The sequence below is a fragment of the Rattus norvegicus genome, chromosome Y, assembly GCF_036323735.1.
Source record: "Rattus norvegicus strain BN/NHsdMcwi chromosome Y, GRCr8, whole genome shotgun sequence".
Lineage (NCBI taxonomy): Eukaryota > Metazoa > Chordata > Mammalia > Rodentia > Muridae > Rattus > Rattus norvegicus.
The window spans coordinates 4,475,603-4,492,363 of NC_086040.1; the positions used below are offsets into that span (position 1 = coordinate 4,475,603).

General features: G+C 38.1%; 1 long non-coding RNA gene across 1 annotated transcript; it reads left to right on the forward strand.

The window, feature by feature from the left end:
• Positions 1-2,378: 2,378 nt before the first annotated feature.
• LOC134484414 (uncharacterized) lies at positions 2,379-12,454 on the forward strand. The gene is made up of 2 exons (XR_010061867.1): positions 2,379-2,503; positions 12,268-12,454. It is a non-coding gene; the product is annotated as an uncharacterized LOC134484414 (long non-coding RNA).
• The last annotated feature ends 4,307 nt before the right edge of the window (positions 12,455-16,761 follow it).

A 16,761-nucleotide genomic window follows, 5' to 3' on the forward strand; every position in this document is an offset into this window, starting at 1 on the left:
AGCTTGAAGGGGCTCGAGACTCCATATGAACATCAATGTAAACCAAGAAGGCTTGCAGAGACTAAGACACTACCCAAAACTATACATGGACTGACCCTGAGCTCCAACTGCATAGTTAGCTATGAATAGCCTAATAAGAGCACCAGTGGAATGGGAAGCCCTTGGTCCTGGTAACACTGAACCCCCAGTGAACATGATTGTTGTGGGTAGGGACGTAATGGGTGGGTAGGAGGATGGAAAGGGGAACACCCATAAGGAATTGGTGTAACAATGGATACCTTTACGTACTACATCTCCCTAAAGGTAGAGATTACTTTTTGCTTCATTAGTGGATACATGGTATTAGTGTAGAAAGTCAGGCACTTGGCATGCAGAGAAAAGGTCTAGGAACATAGGGTGAAGCAGATTCTTCTGGATAACCATTTTATTTCCAATTCCATTCCTCTGACATACAGTTCAATTTCCTAAGTTTTCACTGTTTTCCACAGGCCAGTTTTTTCCCTATAGACCTTTAATTGAATGAATTTCATATTACATTTTCTTATTTTACAGTCCTTGATAGGGGACTTTATAAATATATTCCTGAATGTGTACTCAAAACTTCTGTTTTCCAATTCCAATTTTTAAAATGATTTTTACAACAAAGGGGGCTCAGCTATAGAGTATAATAGTTTAAATATTATGTATCTACTTCAAAGGATAAACTCCCTAATCCTTATTTTACCCAAAAATTACCAGGTATCAGTAATGCAAGAGACACCATGGAGTATAGAATGTGGTTCTGTAGTCCCATTAGATATAAGTTCTCATATATCTACCTTCCTGTGTTCCCAGTCCCTGACTTGAGGGATTTGGATGTTCTACCATGATTCTTTCTTCAGGCCAAACATGAGATTCAGGAGGAGGGGCAGAGAGAGTAATGGCTTCAGGTCCAGTAAAACCTCAAACTAATAGGTTCATATGAACAGGAGCGAGTCTATTGGGTATAGTCATTTGTGGTTCTACAATCTTGATCTAGTTGCCCAGAATCCATGTTAAAATTGCACCTAACCAGCTGTATGAGCCACCAAATGTATATTTAGCAGCCACCCGAACTAGGTAAGGTTGATAAAGCTAAGCAGTGCATTCTGCAAGGAAGCTGATATAGATCTTCCCTGAGAGACACAAGAAAAATCTGTCAAGTAGAGAACTGAACGCTATTAGCAAACCAGTGAACTGAAAACAGGACTCTTGTTGGTATATTTTGAGAAAGGATTATAAGAGCTGAAAGGGTTTTCAACCCCATAAGAACAACAATGCCAATGTACCAGAGCTTTTTGGGTCTAAACCAATATTCAAAAACTGTAAATGGACAGACCTATGGCTCCAACTGCATATGTAGCAAAGGATGGCCTTGTTGTGCATCAACGGAAGGAGAATCCCATCATCCTCCCTGGGTTTGACTCCCAGTTCAAGGGAATGTCAAGGAGCAGTAAGGGAGTTTGTAGAAATGGGGATAGGGACAGGTTAGGGATCTTATGGGCAGGAAATCAGGAAAGGAAATAACTTTTGAATTGTAAATATAGAAATATCCAATTGAAAAAGAATTAAATTTGTTATAAAATAAAAAAAAGAAAGAAAGAAATTAAAGAAAAGTAATCTGCCAGCTAATCACACCTATTGACTCAGTAATGTAAAGGGTCACTGTCAAGGAATGGTACTCAGAGTAATACTAGTGAAAAGACTGTGATGATGAAGTCTCAAATAGAAGCAATTCTATCTCCCAGATATTAGTGTCAGACACAAACTGCAATACAAGAATAAAAAGTCTACTCTGACACAGTACTTGGTTTACCCTTCTCTCTTGAGATTTTTTTTTCTGGGAAAAAAGAATAAAAGACATGAGCTCTCAGGAAAGCAACTGTGTCCTTCCCCAAACTTGGCTTTGGGATGAAGAAATTAATGATATAAACTCTCTAACTTCCAGGAACCATAACAAACATGGAAGTCCAGATGATTCTGAGAGGCTCCCAGCTCCTGATTCCCATATATGGAATGCTCAGATCAAGGCAATTTCTTCAAAAATCCCACCCAAATCCTACTCAGGAATCATGGAGCATTCCCCGGGACCAAGTATCACTTCCTTTTATTTTTATATCAAAACAGAAGGCCAGTTTCCTTCTCCCCATCTCTAATCTATTCATCCTCTTTTTTTCCCTCTCTAATGGCTCTTTATTCTTAATGCCAATTTATTCTGAATGCCAATTAGGAAACCCTAGAGATACTGAAGGAATATCCAAAAGTCAGTTGCTGTCAGCACAACACTTGTGACTTCACAGAAGAAGCTAGGTCTCTCCAGGATACAAGAGATTTTTGAGGAAGGGCCTAATGATGATGTCACTGAGAACTGCCATGGCCTATCTCCTAAACAGCTTTCCTTAAATTGACCAGATTCAAGAGTGCGCTTTCCAGGAGAGTCTCCTGTGACACAATGGAAATCTTTACGTACTATATCTCTCTAAAGGTAGAGGCTTCTCTTTGCTTCTTTAGTGGTTTCAAGCTCTGAATAGAGAAAGTTAGTCAGAGGCTTGGCATGGGTTGAAAAGATATAGTAACATGGAGTGGAGAAAATTCTTCTGGTTAATAATTTTATTCCCTGGTCCACTCTTGTGACATTAAGTGCAATTTCCTAGCTGTTTCCCAAAGACCAGTATTCTCCCTACAGACCTTTACCTGAGTGAATATTTTATTATATTTTATTATTGTACATTAGTTAATAGGGGGGTATATATATATATATATATATATATATATATATATATATATATATATATATATATATATAAATATTCCTGAATGAGTACTCAAAAATCTGTTTTCCAATTCAATATTTTGCAATGAATTGACAACAAAGTGGGCCAAGTTATAGAGTGAGTATAACAGGGGAAATATTGTATGTGTACTTCACATGATAAACCCCTAAATCCTCCTTTAATCGAAATATTACCAGACATCAATAAAGCAAATGACAACAGGGAATATAGAATGTGGTTCTGTAGTCGCATTATATATCAGATCTCTAATATCTACATTCCTGTGATCCCAGGTCCAGAGTTTTGTGTTTTGGATGTTTTGCAATAATTCTTTCTTCAGGAAAACATAAGATTCAAGAGGATGGGCATTGAGAGGAATGGCTTGAGGTCAGGGAAACCTCAACTTCAATAGTTTTATAAGAAAAGGAGGAAGAGGGTTGGGGATTTAACTCAGTGGTAAAGCACTTGCCTAGCAAGCGCAAGGGTCTGGGTCGGTCCCCATCTCCGAAAAAGAGAAAAAAAAGAGAAGAGGAGAAAGTCTATTTGGCATTGTCATTTGTGGATTCTACATTGTTGACCTAGTTGGGCAGAGTCCATGTTAAAATTCCACATAACCTCATAGCTGTAGGAGCCACCAAAAGGATATATATATATATATATATATATATATATATATATATATGTAGATAGATATAGAGATAGAGATAGAGACATAGAGATATAGATATAGATATATAGATAGAGAGATAGAGACACAGATTCAGATATAGATACAGATATAGATATAGATAGAGATAGAGAGAGAGAGAGATGATATAGATATAGATATAGATATAGATATAGATATAGATATAGATATAGATATAGATATAGATATAGATATAGATATAGATATAGATATAGATATAGATATAGATATAGATATAGATATAGATATAGATATAGATAGATATAGATATCACACCAACCCAAACTACATAAGATTGATGAAGTTAAGAATTGCATGCTGCTAGGAATAGGACATAGACCTTTCTTGAGAGATACAACTAGAGCATGTCAAATATAGAAGTGAATGTGTTGTTATAAAAATATAAAAATGATAAAGTAAAGTTGCTTTTTAGCTGCTAGCTCTGGCACCATAGTGTCTCATGATATATGCTAGATATCTTGGCGGAAACCCATCACTACTCCTCAGCAGCCCAATTTCTCTTTTTTTCAAACCCATTCCTACACTAAAACCCCCTCATAATAGAAAACACAACACATTAATGTTTGATACAATTGATAAGATATAATTGCCCACTTAAACATACAAAGCCCAGTATCATCCATCCCTTAGAAAATTAATAACAACCTGTAAATGGACAGAGCAGAATCTCATGGTCACCTGCCATGGCTTCTCTCCCTCTCCTCTTCCTGTCTCTCCTTTTTCCTCTAACTCATCCTCTTCCTTCAAACTTCTCTCCTGCCAATCCTTCCTTTTCCTCCAATGATAGTCCTCCTTCTATCCTGTAACTGCCCCTCACCTGTACTTTACAAATTCAATGAGTAGTTGGTTCTGTTGAAGTCACCTGAGTTCTGAGTACATGACTAGGCAACTCTCCTTGGGGCAGTGGAATTAGCACTAAAATACAGATAACTTAATGGCAAACCGCAACATTTCCCACTTTTTGTCCAGTTAAAAAGCCTTTTCACTTATACATAAATTGAGTGCAATTATTGCCATTCTCCAATTTATAAAGCATATGATATACTCAAAATCCAGTCCATCACCATATCAGTTAGCCAGAACATTTAGTTCTTAATTCCAGCTTAAGAAAGGCTTAAAATCTGTATTATATCTTGGCTAGCTTGTATACCATCTGATTATTATCCAATAAAATATGTATATTCAGAGTTATACAGCCTTGTAAGCTATGATACTATAATAAGTCTTCAACACCATCAGAAATCTCAGAATGACCACATATCTATACACATAGGAAGCCTAACAGGGCATCGAGAACTGACAGGTTGTAAAGACAAATCTCCATTAGCACAGTCCCCTGTTTGCAACATGTGAGCACAAGTCTTCAGCCTTCTGGCCCAAAATCCACTGAGAGACTCTTGAAATGCAGATTTTGCAGGGCTGATCGCTCTGTCTTGGCAGGGTTTACCAGTCAACTATTCTGCATAATTTGTCCTTTCCTGGACAGTATTCGTCTGCAGATGAAACAGGCAGTTTTGTCCAGTGGCAGGCAAGCCACAAAGCATTGCCTCATCTGGAGATAAAGATGTAAAATTCTTCATTAAATCTTCCAAGGGGAACTGTTAGGAGCATATATGTCTCAACAAAAGATATATAACTTTAAATCTCAAATTGTGTCGATCTCTGACATTTTTTAAACCCATCTATCTATATAAGACAATGTGTACTTTTGTCTCCATTTCCTAAATTTTATCTTGAAAATACTCTCACAAACTCATAGCCATGACTGCATTTGAACCTTAACTCACAGTTGTAATCAACTCAGAAGATTATCATGATAACAATAGAAGGACTGGCTCTAAACTTTGTACTCTTAAACATTTTTGACAAATAAATTCTATACCAAACAATGATTTAAGCTTAGTTACCAAATGAGATTATGACTGCACAATTCAATCTAGCTAATTCCTCCCTGTTAAATTATAACCATTTCTAAATTCCTCATGAAAACAACTTTAGAATACCCACCTTTAGCCCTCCCAAAGTCCAGGGAATTGGAGCGATGACTCCTCCATAAGTTCTTTAAGCTGGACATGGGCATTGATATATCCTTGGGGGTAGAGGGTATGAAGAATGAAGCAAATGCTGTACCTGATGAGTCCTGAATGGACCCAGTTAAAAGTCCTTGAGACAAGGATTACAAGTAGGTACTCTCTGCAAAATACAACTCTCAAGACTAAGGTTTAGAATCGAGATATCTTTTTGACTGATTCTCCTGAATAAATTTTTCAGGCAGTGTAGATCTATCAAATCTGATCAGGTTTCCAGAGCCTAATCACACTTTAAAAAAAAAAAAAAACAAAGACAAAATCTTTCTCCCAAAATACTGTGTTCCTTAGACTGAAACCAGAAAAACTTATATCTTGCAGTCTATCCCAGAGTAATAATATAACCAAAAAAACTCAATGTCATACCCATCATGAAGATTGAATTATCTTTAAAATGTAAGTAAGGTAAACAATGAGGCAGATAGGCTTTTGTACTCTGTGATATCAGGAAATTAACCCAAAGTTCCTCTGGAGCACACGTTAAGATAATATGAGCTTCCTATTGTTGAAAATATCAAAGGTAACCACACACCCTAGCTAGCCGGCATCAATGAGCCATATGGGCTTTAGTAGGGTAATTCATAGAACAAACTAAATACCTTCTATCAATTCTAATATCAATAAGCAACACATAAAATCAGGACTCTTGCCCAAAATATATCACTCTCTTTAAGCGTTCTACCCGGAGCCACAGATTTTTCTTTACCCTTAATAACTTCTACAAGATATGTCTGCATTCACACTCTCTGGTGTTACAGACATTTATCATAACTCTCTACTTGAAGCTAGTGACCAATTTTTCCCTATCGAAGTTTCAAACCATAGACAAAAATCACCACGTGATTCAGGAATTGTCTCTACTCTCTTCTTTCTAAAACCAAATTTTATCACTTTTTAATATTACCTGTAATAAAGAAGTACCTTGTGTAGCTAGGATTTCAACCCAAAATTCACTTGGAGACCATGTTAAAAATTATATGAGTATCCTGAAAGACTTTCTAAACAACTTTCTTTAAAAAGCAGCTTTAATCTCTTAACTTTCTGAGCTGCCTTACTTATCACACACCAGGGGACCGACAGACTGTTAGCCCAGGCCGCTTCCCTGTTTCTTTGTTTGAATTCCTAATCTTAAGTTATCACATGACTTAACATGGCACAGGTGTCCTCTTAGAAAATAAAAACTTTCGCTCAACCTTTAGGATTACTGGTGGATTTTTTGATCATCACCTTGGTTCACCATTTGTTGTTGTAAAAAGAAAAACGAAAAAAGTAAAGTGGTCTTTTACCCCGCTAGCTCTGGCACCATATTGTCCCATGATATCTGGTAGACATCTTTGTGAAAACACATATCCACTCCTTGGCAGCCTAGTGTCTCTTGCCACCACACATTTTCCTATCCTCAAACGCTCACATAAAAGAACACATAACATAATAATTTTGACCCAATTGATAAGATATAATTGCCCACTTAAACATACAAAGCACTTTACCATCCATCCCTTAGGAACATTAAAAACAAACTGTAAATACACAGAGCAGAATCTTACCATCACCTTCCATGGCTCCTCACATTCTCTTCTTCCTGTCTCTCCTTTTCCTCTAGTCTCCTCCTCTCCCTTCAAACATCTCTACAGCCCATCCTTCCTTCTCCTCCAATGACAGGTCTCCTTCTATCCTGTTCCTGCCCCTCAACTGTATTTTACAAATTCAATGGGGAGGTGGTTCTGGTGAAGTCTCCTGAGTTCTGAGTACAGGAATAGGCAGCTGTCCTTGGGGCAGTGGAATTGGCATCAAAATACAGATAACTTCAGGGGAAAACCAAAACAAGTAGCTTTGATATCCTTGTGAAATCTTTCAAGCCATGAAAAATTGCAAATGTGATCTTGTACTAGTTTTCTTCTCATGCTTGATGCTGAAAAAAGTGATACCCAATACTGTATGAGAATTAATATTACATAATACACGTAGAGAAAACAAATGCAACTTCATAAGTAAGCAATTTGTTATAAAATAACAAGGAGTAAGCAAAGTACTTTTTTCAGTTGGTTTCCCTTCACTGTAGGCAGCAATTTTATTTTACAGAATAATGGTTAAGTATTGTATTATTTATCTTTAAAAGTACTCTTATAAGAATCTTTTTAAAAAAATCTAAACATCTGTATAAATGTCATATCTGCTTTAAATGATCAGAATGTACATCTGTGATTGGCAATCCTTATTAAATCCTATCAGGAAGCTGAGTGTAAAACTGGGTCAGAAATCAGTCATCAACACTCCAGCCTGTGTGACAGTCACACCAATAGCCTGTGCCACCATTGTTCTTGATCCCTGACCTTAAAAAGGTCCCAGCCTTTCCGAACTTCAAATCGTTCCATAAATCGTTTTTTTTTTTTACATCAGAGTCATTAGTGAAAATATCTTAGCCAGCTTCGTGAACAATTTTATTTTTTCCAAATGCTTTTTAAGGTTAGTGGTTGTCGGTGACCATTCTACATTTCCTTCGGCAGTGATGGAAGCATTGATCTTCCCCAGAGGCAATCCCTAAAAGACCTTGACCACTCTTATTGCAAATGCCAATGGCGATGCCCTCTGAGTGGTGGGAAGCCCCATGAGGATTTTCATGCACTTCTTAGATTAAGAGAGATATGAGTGCAATAACCGAGCAACACTCTCCATGAAGTTCTCGTTAGGTTCATGACTCACCAAGGTACAACGAGGCTGTGCTAAAGAGTGGGCCATACCCCAGGAGTTCTAAATCTCTGTGCTATTCCTCCTTCACAGGCCTTGGCAATATTCCATGTCAGAACCAAATTTGAACCATGCTTTTACCCTGGATTAAATTTCAAATACTATACTGAGTAGGAAAATTGGGCATCCTTACATTGTCCTTGACTTTAATGGAATTGTTTTATGTTTCTTTCCATTTAGGTTGATGTTTGGTACCAGCTTGTTTTCCATTGCTTCTATTATGTTTCTGCATAGGACTTGTATCCCTGATCACTCTCATGCTTTTAACATGAAGGGGGGTTGGAATATTTTTGCAAGCTCTTTCAGCATCTAATGACATTATCATATGATTTTTTTTCTTTCAGTTTCATTATATAGTAGATTATATTGATGGATTTTCAGAAATTGAACCATCACTGCCTCCCACTAGAAATTAATAATTGCACAGCACAACCTACAGAAGGGATCTCATATTCACACATATACTCTAACAGCTCCCCAAAAAAAAACAAAAATAAAAACATGCATACAAAAAAACCAAGTACCCTACAGAATAGATCTAATACTCACATACACACTCAAACACCCCACTCGAAAAAACAAAACCAAAAAACCTGCAAGCAAAAAAACCCTGCTCCCGCAACATCAAAATAGCAAGAACTAAATATCACTTCTCATTAATACCTTTAGGGATTAATGGCCTCTACTCAACAGTAAAAGGACACAGGCTAACACAATGGATTTAAAAACAGGATCCATCCTCTGTTGCACACAAGAAACACAATCCAGCAACCTAGATAAACACATCCTTAGACTAAGGGGCTGGAAAAAGGTTTCCAAGCAAATGGACACAAGAAAAAAGATGGTGTAGTCATTCTAACATCCAGCAAATCAGACTTTCAAGCAAAAGTAATTAAAAGAGATGGAGAAGGATACTTCATATACATCAGAGGAAAAATTCACCAAAATGGCATCTCAATTCTGGATGTCTATATGCCAAACACAAAAGCAGCGACATTGGTGATAGAAATACTGCTGAAGCTTAAATATCACATTGAATCTCACACATTAATAGTGGCAGACATCAATGTCCCACTCTCACCAAGGACAGGTCATTGAGACAGAAACTAAAATAAATAAATAAATAAATAAATAAATAAATAAATAAATAAATAAATGTTGTAACTAACACTTGTTTCAAATAAATTGACTTCACTGATATCTACAGAATATTTCTCCACAAACACAAAAGGACACCCTTTCTTTTCAGTACCTCATGGAACCTCATCCTAAACTGACCATGTTCTCACTCACTAAACAAGCCACAGCAGATACAGAAAGACTGCGCTAAACATTGGATCTTCTCAGATCGCCATGGATAAAATTGGAATTCAACAATAACAAAAAGTCTATAAATTCATGGAAATTAAACAGCTCTCTACTTAGGAACCAATGGTTCAGAGAAGACATGGAAAAAAAAAGAAAATAGTGTTCCTAGAATTCAATGTAAATGAGGACACAGCATCTCCAAACTTAAGGGACTTAAGGAAAGCAGTGGTAAGAGGAATGTGCACATGCAGCACAGAGTGGTTTCATAAAGAAACCAGAGAGACCGCACACTAACAACTTTCCAGCACACTTGAAAACTCTAGAATAAAAAGAAGCAAATAAATATTAAAGGAGGAGACAGCAAGAAATGATCAGACTCGGGGTGTAAGTGATCCATCAGAAACAAAGAGAATACAAAGATCAACAAAAACAATAGCTGGTTCCTTGGGAAAATCAACGAGACAGACAAACCCAAAGACAGATAATGTACTTGGAGGTGAGATAGCATCCAAATAAAAATCAGAAATGAACAGGGAGTCGCATCGATTGGCAATGATGAAAGTCACAGAATCCTTAGGTCTCACTTCAAAAACCTGCTGTCTACAAAATTAGAATCACTGAACGATATGGATGATTGTGTAGATGGATAACACTGACCACAGGTAAACTGAGGCTAGATAAACTATGTAAATAGCACTACAACACCTAAAGAAAAACAAACAGTAATTAAAAGTTTCCCTACTGAAAAAGCACAGAATTTGAGCACAGACTCCAACAAGATTTTCAAAGAATTTTCAACCTACTCCAAAACACAGAAACAGGAGGAAAATCGCCAAACTGATTCCATGACAGCACAGTCGCCCTGACACCTAAATCACAAAACGACTCAACAAAGAAAGAATTTCAGACGAATTTCCCTTAAGAACATTGGTGTAAAAAATATGTAAAATGCTAGAAAACAAAATCCAACGACATATGAATCCGCCATCCAATGCCATCGAGTAGGCTTCCTCCTGAGGCTGCAGAAATGGTTCAGTCTATGAAAACCCATCAAAGTGATCCACCATATAAGCAAACTGAATTGTAGAAAGAATTCTGCCCTGAGCATTTCACATTAACTTGTGAGCTCCACTTGGAGTTAACTTTGTTGAAGTTGCATATCATGCAATATATATATGTATACGTATATATATATATATAAATAAAATATTATTATAATAAATTAATATATTAAATTGTCATATAACATTGTAATAATCTAATTTATATTAATATATTATATTAACATATTAAATTGTTATATATAAAAATTATGATAATATAATTAATATATTATACTAATATATTAAATTATTACATATTGATATCATGATAAAATATAATTAATATGAATATATTATGTTAGCATATTAAATTATTATATAGTAATAATACTGTAACTCTCTTAACCTCTTCTGACTATCTAACCCTACCCTCAACCGTCCAGTACCAACTTTCCCTTCTGGCTACCTGTCATAGGCTCTAGCATTTACTGAACAATTAAAATGGGGAGAAGATTTATATGCGACCTCCTGAGTCCATGATAGAGGTCTAGTCAGGGCAACCTCCTTTGAGGAAGCAGATAAATATCAGGATACAAATACTATTCCCTGGGGTAAGATCAAATCCATATAATGACTTTTCATATCTATCTAGTGAATTTTGAGAAAATGCGGACTATTCCTCCTAAAGACTCAGCTATACTACTCCTGGCCTCATATCTGAAAAGACTTCTGCCATACTACTAGGACATGTGCTCCATCATGTTCCTAGCTTCATTCTTCATAATGAGCAGAAAATAGAAATAACCCAGATGCTCCTCAACCAAGGAATGGCAACTGAAAATGTCGTTCATTTACACAATGAAATACTACGCAGCTATGAAAAAATAAGGACATTGTGAAGCTTCAGTCAATTAGATAGAATGAGAAAGTATTGTTCTGAATGGGGTAACTGAGACCCAAAATAACTTGTACATATTCACTTAAAAGAGGGTATTAGCTATAAAGTACAGAATTCACACACTACGATCTTTGGAACAAAAGAGGCTTAACAAGAAGAAAGGCCTAAGAAAATGCTTGGATTTCACTCAGAAGGATGAATAAAATAATGAGAGGAGCGAGATGGAAGGACAGGATTGGGAGGCTAAGGGGATGGGAAGGGAAATGGGGTTTGAGAATCATTTCTTGGGAGAGACGGGCAAGAGGCACAGAGGGCCAAGAGAATAAACAGAAATCAGTGACTGTCCAGGTTGGGTGCTATCTCTATGATTTGCCAGGTTGGGTGCTATCTCTATGATTTACACCGGCATCCATGAGGGTGATTTAGCTGAGACTCTTAGCAGTGGGGATACGGATACTGAAATGGTCACTTTCCGTAGCCACGGAGGACGCAAGGTGGAAGGATAAGGACACAAACTCACCCCCAAAATTTTGACCCAGAAATTGCCCTCTCTATAAGAGACACAGGGACAGAGATGGAGGAGGAAATGAGGGAATGGAGAAAGGATAAGAGGCCTGATGTGAGACTTATCCTGTGGGCAGACGGCAATCCGTGACATAATTGTCCTTTTTTATGTTTGCAGACAGGAGGTTAGCAATGTTTTCCTCTGCAAGGCTATACGGAGCAGCCGACTGACACAGATGCAGAGACGCAGGACGAAATACCGGATGGAGCTCAGTGACTCTCACTGAAGAGCTGAGGGAAGAAGACAGAGGAAGAGGAGCACAATGGGCTTCACGTGGGTTCAGTAAACCCGTCGCCTGACTGTGGATCCTGTTCTCCTACCCAGGCTGCATTTTCAGGTCCTGGTGGGAGACGATGAATATAGTTCTGCAGAGCCTTGATGTGCCAGGGGAGATGATGCACCCAGAGGGGTCATCCACTCTCTCAGAGAAGAAGGGAAGAGAATAGAAAGAGGGACTGGAAATGGTGGGGGACTGTAGGAATATGGTGTCAGGGCAGCATTTAGAATGTTACCTGGTGAATAGATACAACCATTCTGTCAAAGAGAGTGCCGGAGACATGACATCACGGGGATGGGGGTGTGACATCATTGGGGTGGGGCAGGGCATCATGGGGTGTGACATGACATTATGGGGGCGGGGATATCACATCATGGGGCTGGGTATGACATCATTGGGTGGGGCATGACATCATGAAGCTTAAGAGAAAATAGATGAAACGAGAACAAAAAAAATCAGCCTGAGAGGGAACTGAGACCTAGAGACACAAACATCGCGGGCGTTTACCTATGCATAGTATCAGCTGTGAGATAAATCATATTCTATCTACAATCCACAAATGCAGAGAGGACACAGGAAAGGAGAAGGACCATGAGGGGGAAAGCATCGACCTCTGCAAGGAAAACTGGAACAGATTCTGTGGGTGAGTGAGGGCGACTGAGGACAGGAGCAGAAGGTCGGTGTGTAGATGGAGGGATAGCGCGGTGCAGAGAGAACCGGCCAGAATTAGGGGACATACGTGTTAATGCAGAAACTCAATGCACTGGTTAATTCATGGCATCTCAAGGGCGACCTACCTGAGGATCTAATCTGATGGAGAATGCAGAATCTGAAACTGCAATCCTTTGAAATCGAGCAAGCAAGATCTCAGGGGTGGGAATGGGGCACATTCAGTGGAGTCGGTTTCTTAGGAGGTCAAATGGAGAACTCAGAACAACAGACCGATGCTGGGACAGAGATTAAAGAAGCTCAACCAAATGAGGCCTCCATCAATGTAAATGCACCTGAAAACCCCTTCCTGCTCTCATAGGTTTGTGTAGCCCTTTTTCACCCTGAGTAAAATATATGCACACAGAGCATCCCCGAACACTTCTAAAAAAGCTGTGACACTGAATTTCTTGGAGGAACCCCTAACTCACTTGCAGGCAGACCAAGATTTGCTGACCGACTGGTTCCTGGGCCTACTTCATACTTTCACACCTGGTGTGCACCTGGACACTCTAAGAAGCAGACATCAGTGATGAGTGTGTGTGTGTGTGTGTGTGTGTGTGTGTGTGTGTGTATGTGTGTGTGTGTGTGTGTGTGTGTGTGTTAGTCAGGCATAAGTTAATCATCCTCACACAGACTGTATGGATTGGTTTTCTTTTTGGAAGGTTGGTGAATCTCTCTTTTGTCATAAGAAAAGACCACTCTGGTTCTCAAATCTCTCTGTGAAGCCGTGACAGGGTGAGTAATTTTCATGTGTGAGAAAATTTGCTTTCATGGATACAATATCCTTTGAAAAACACAGCTCAACATTTACTTTCCTTAGTCTGTGATCCCTCGAGGGCATTATTCCATTATTATTATTATTGTTATTATGATGATGATGATTACTATTATTACTATCATCGTCGTCGTCGTCATCATCATCATCATCATCATCATCATCATTCCAGGATTATTCCTTTATATTATTGTCTGCATTGTCACCAGTGTGCTAAAGTTCACTGATGGCAGAAAGAAAGATTTTGGTTCACGGGGGTCCCATTGGACGGGCATTTTTGTTCTTGGAAATGAAAGTATTATTTACATGCTCCCAAGAGCAAATACATGCAAGTACAGATAGTTCCTTGGTCTTCTACATGAGAGTGACACCCTCTCGTAGTCCTCTGATCTACTTAAGAAACAGAGAATTTAGATGGGCAATGAAAAGGATGGTGACCAAAGACCCACGATAGGTAGAAAAATGATAGTTTTTCACAGTGTTTAAGGCTTTGGGGATTGGTAGACATTACTCAACTGTCTTTTCATTCATCGCAGGAATAGTCAGAATTATTAAATAACAGAAGGTGAAAATTTTAACAACATTTTTATGCCGGCAAATTTAAATTCCCATATTTTGTCTCTGGAACATTACACATTTTCTTTGAGTTTCTTCTTGAAATTATGAAGAAGTGATATCCGGTATGTGTATATCTGTTTACACTCATTTTTTTTTATCTTTATTAACTTGAGTATTTCTTATTTACACTTCGACTGTTATTCCCCTTTCCGGTTTCCAGGCCAACATCTTCCTAACCCCTATCCCTCCCCTTCTATGTGGGTGTTCCCTTCCGCATCCTCTCCCCATTTCTGCCCCCCCCCCCAAAATCACATTCACTGGGGGTTCAGCCTTGGCAGGACCAAGTGCTTCCCCTTCCACTGGTGCTCTTACTAGTATATTCCTTGCTATCTATGAGGTTGGAACCTAGGGTCAGTCCATGTATAGCCTGTGTGTAGTGGCTTAGTCCCTGGAAGCTCTGGTTGGTTGGCATTGTTGTTCATATGGGGTCCCGAGCCCCTTCAAGCTCTTCCACTCCTCCCTCTGATTCCTTCAGTATTTGCTGTTGGCATTTGCCTGTGTATTTGTTGTATTCTGGTATGTCTCTCAGGAGAGAACTACATCTGGTTCCTGTTGGCATGCACCTCTTTGCTTCATCCATCTTATCTAGTTTGGTGGCTAAATATGTATGGACCACATGTGGGGCAGGCTCTGAATGGGCATTGCTTCTGCCTCTATTCTAATCTTTGCCTCCCTATTCCCTCCAAAGGGTTTTCTTGTTCCCTTTTAAAGAAGTAGTGAAGCATTCACATTTTGGTCATCCTTCTTGAGTTTCATGTGTTCTGTGCATCTAGGATAATTTGAGTCACTTATCAATGAGTACATACCATGTGTGTTTTTCTGTGATTGGTTTACGTAACTCAGGCTGATATTTTCCAGTCCATTCATTTGCTTATGAATTTCATAAAGTTATTGTTTTTGATAACTGAGTAATATTCCATTGTGTAGATGTACTACATTTTCTGTATCCATTCCTCTGTTGAAGAGTATTTGGGTTCTTCCAGCTCTGGCTATTATAAATAAGGAATTCTGCACTAAACATATCTCGACCTGGGCTCTTTTCGGTTGGGAGATGTTTAATGATTACTTCTATTTCTTTAGGAGTTATTGGGTTGTTTAAATGGTGTATCTGTTCCTGATTTAACTTTGGCACCTGGTATCTGTCCAGGAAATTGTCCATTTCCTGCAGATTTTTAAGTTTTGTTGAATATAGATTTTTGTAGTAGGATCTGATGGTTTTTTGACACTCTCTGATTTTGTATTATGTCTCCCTTTTCATTTCTGACTTTGTTAATTTGGACACACTCTCTGTGTCCTCCCATTAGTCTGCCCAAGGGTGTATCTATCTTGTTGATTTCTTCAAAGAACCAAGTTTTGGTTCTGTTGATTCTTTCTATGGTCCTCTTTGTTTCTACTTGGGTGATTTCAGCTCTGAGTTTGACTATTTCTTGCCTTCTACTCTTTCTGGGTGTATTTCCTTCTTTTTTGTTCTAGACCATTTAGGTGTGCTGTCAAGATGCTGACATATTCTCTCTCCTGTTTGTTTCTGCAGTCACTCAGAGCTATGTGTTTTCCTCTTAGCACAGCTTTCATTGTTTCCCATAAGTTTGGGTATGTTGTACCTTCATTTTCATTAAGTTCTAAGAAGTCTTTAATTTCTTTCTTTATTTCTTCCTTGACCAGGTTATCATTGAGTAGAGCATTATTTAACTTCCATGTATATGTGTGCGTTCTTTCCTTATTGTCATTGAAGCCCAGCTTTAGCATGTGGTGGTCAGATAGGATACATGGGATTATTTCTCTCTTTCTGTATCTGTTGAGGCCTGTTTTATTACCAATTATATGGTCAATTTTTGAGAAAGTGCCATGAGGTGGTGAGAAGTATGTATATCCTTTTGCATCTTCTATAATTATGTTAAGTCCATTTGGTTCATGACTTCTCTTAATTTGTCTATGTCTCTGATTAATTTCTGTTTCCATAACTTGTCCATTGATGAGAGTGGGGTGTTGAAATCTCCTACTATTATTGTGTGAGGTGCAATGTATGCTTTGAGATTTAGTAAGGTTTCTTTTATGTATGTAGATGCCCTTTCGTTTGGAGCATAGATATTTATGATTTAGAGTTCATCTTGGTGAATTTTTTCTTTGATGAATATGAGGTGTCCTTCCTTATCTTTTTAGATGACTTTTGGCTGAAAATCGATTTTACTTGATATTAGAAAGACTACTCCAGATTTCTTCTTCAGACCAT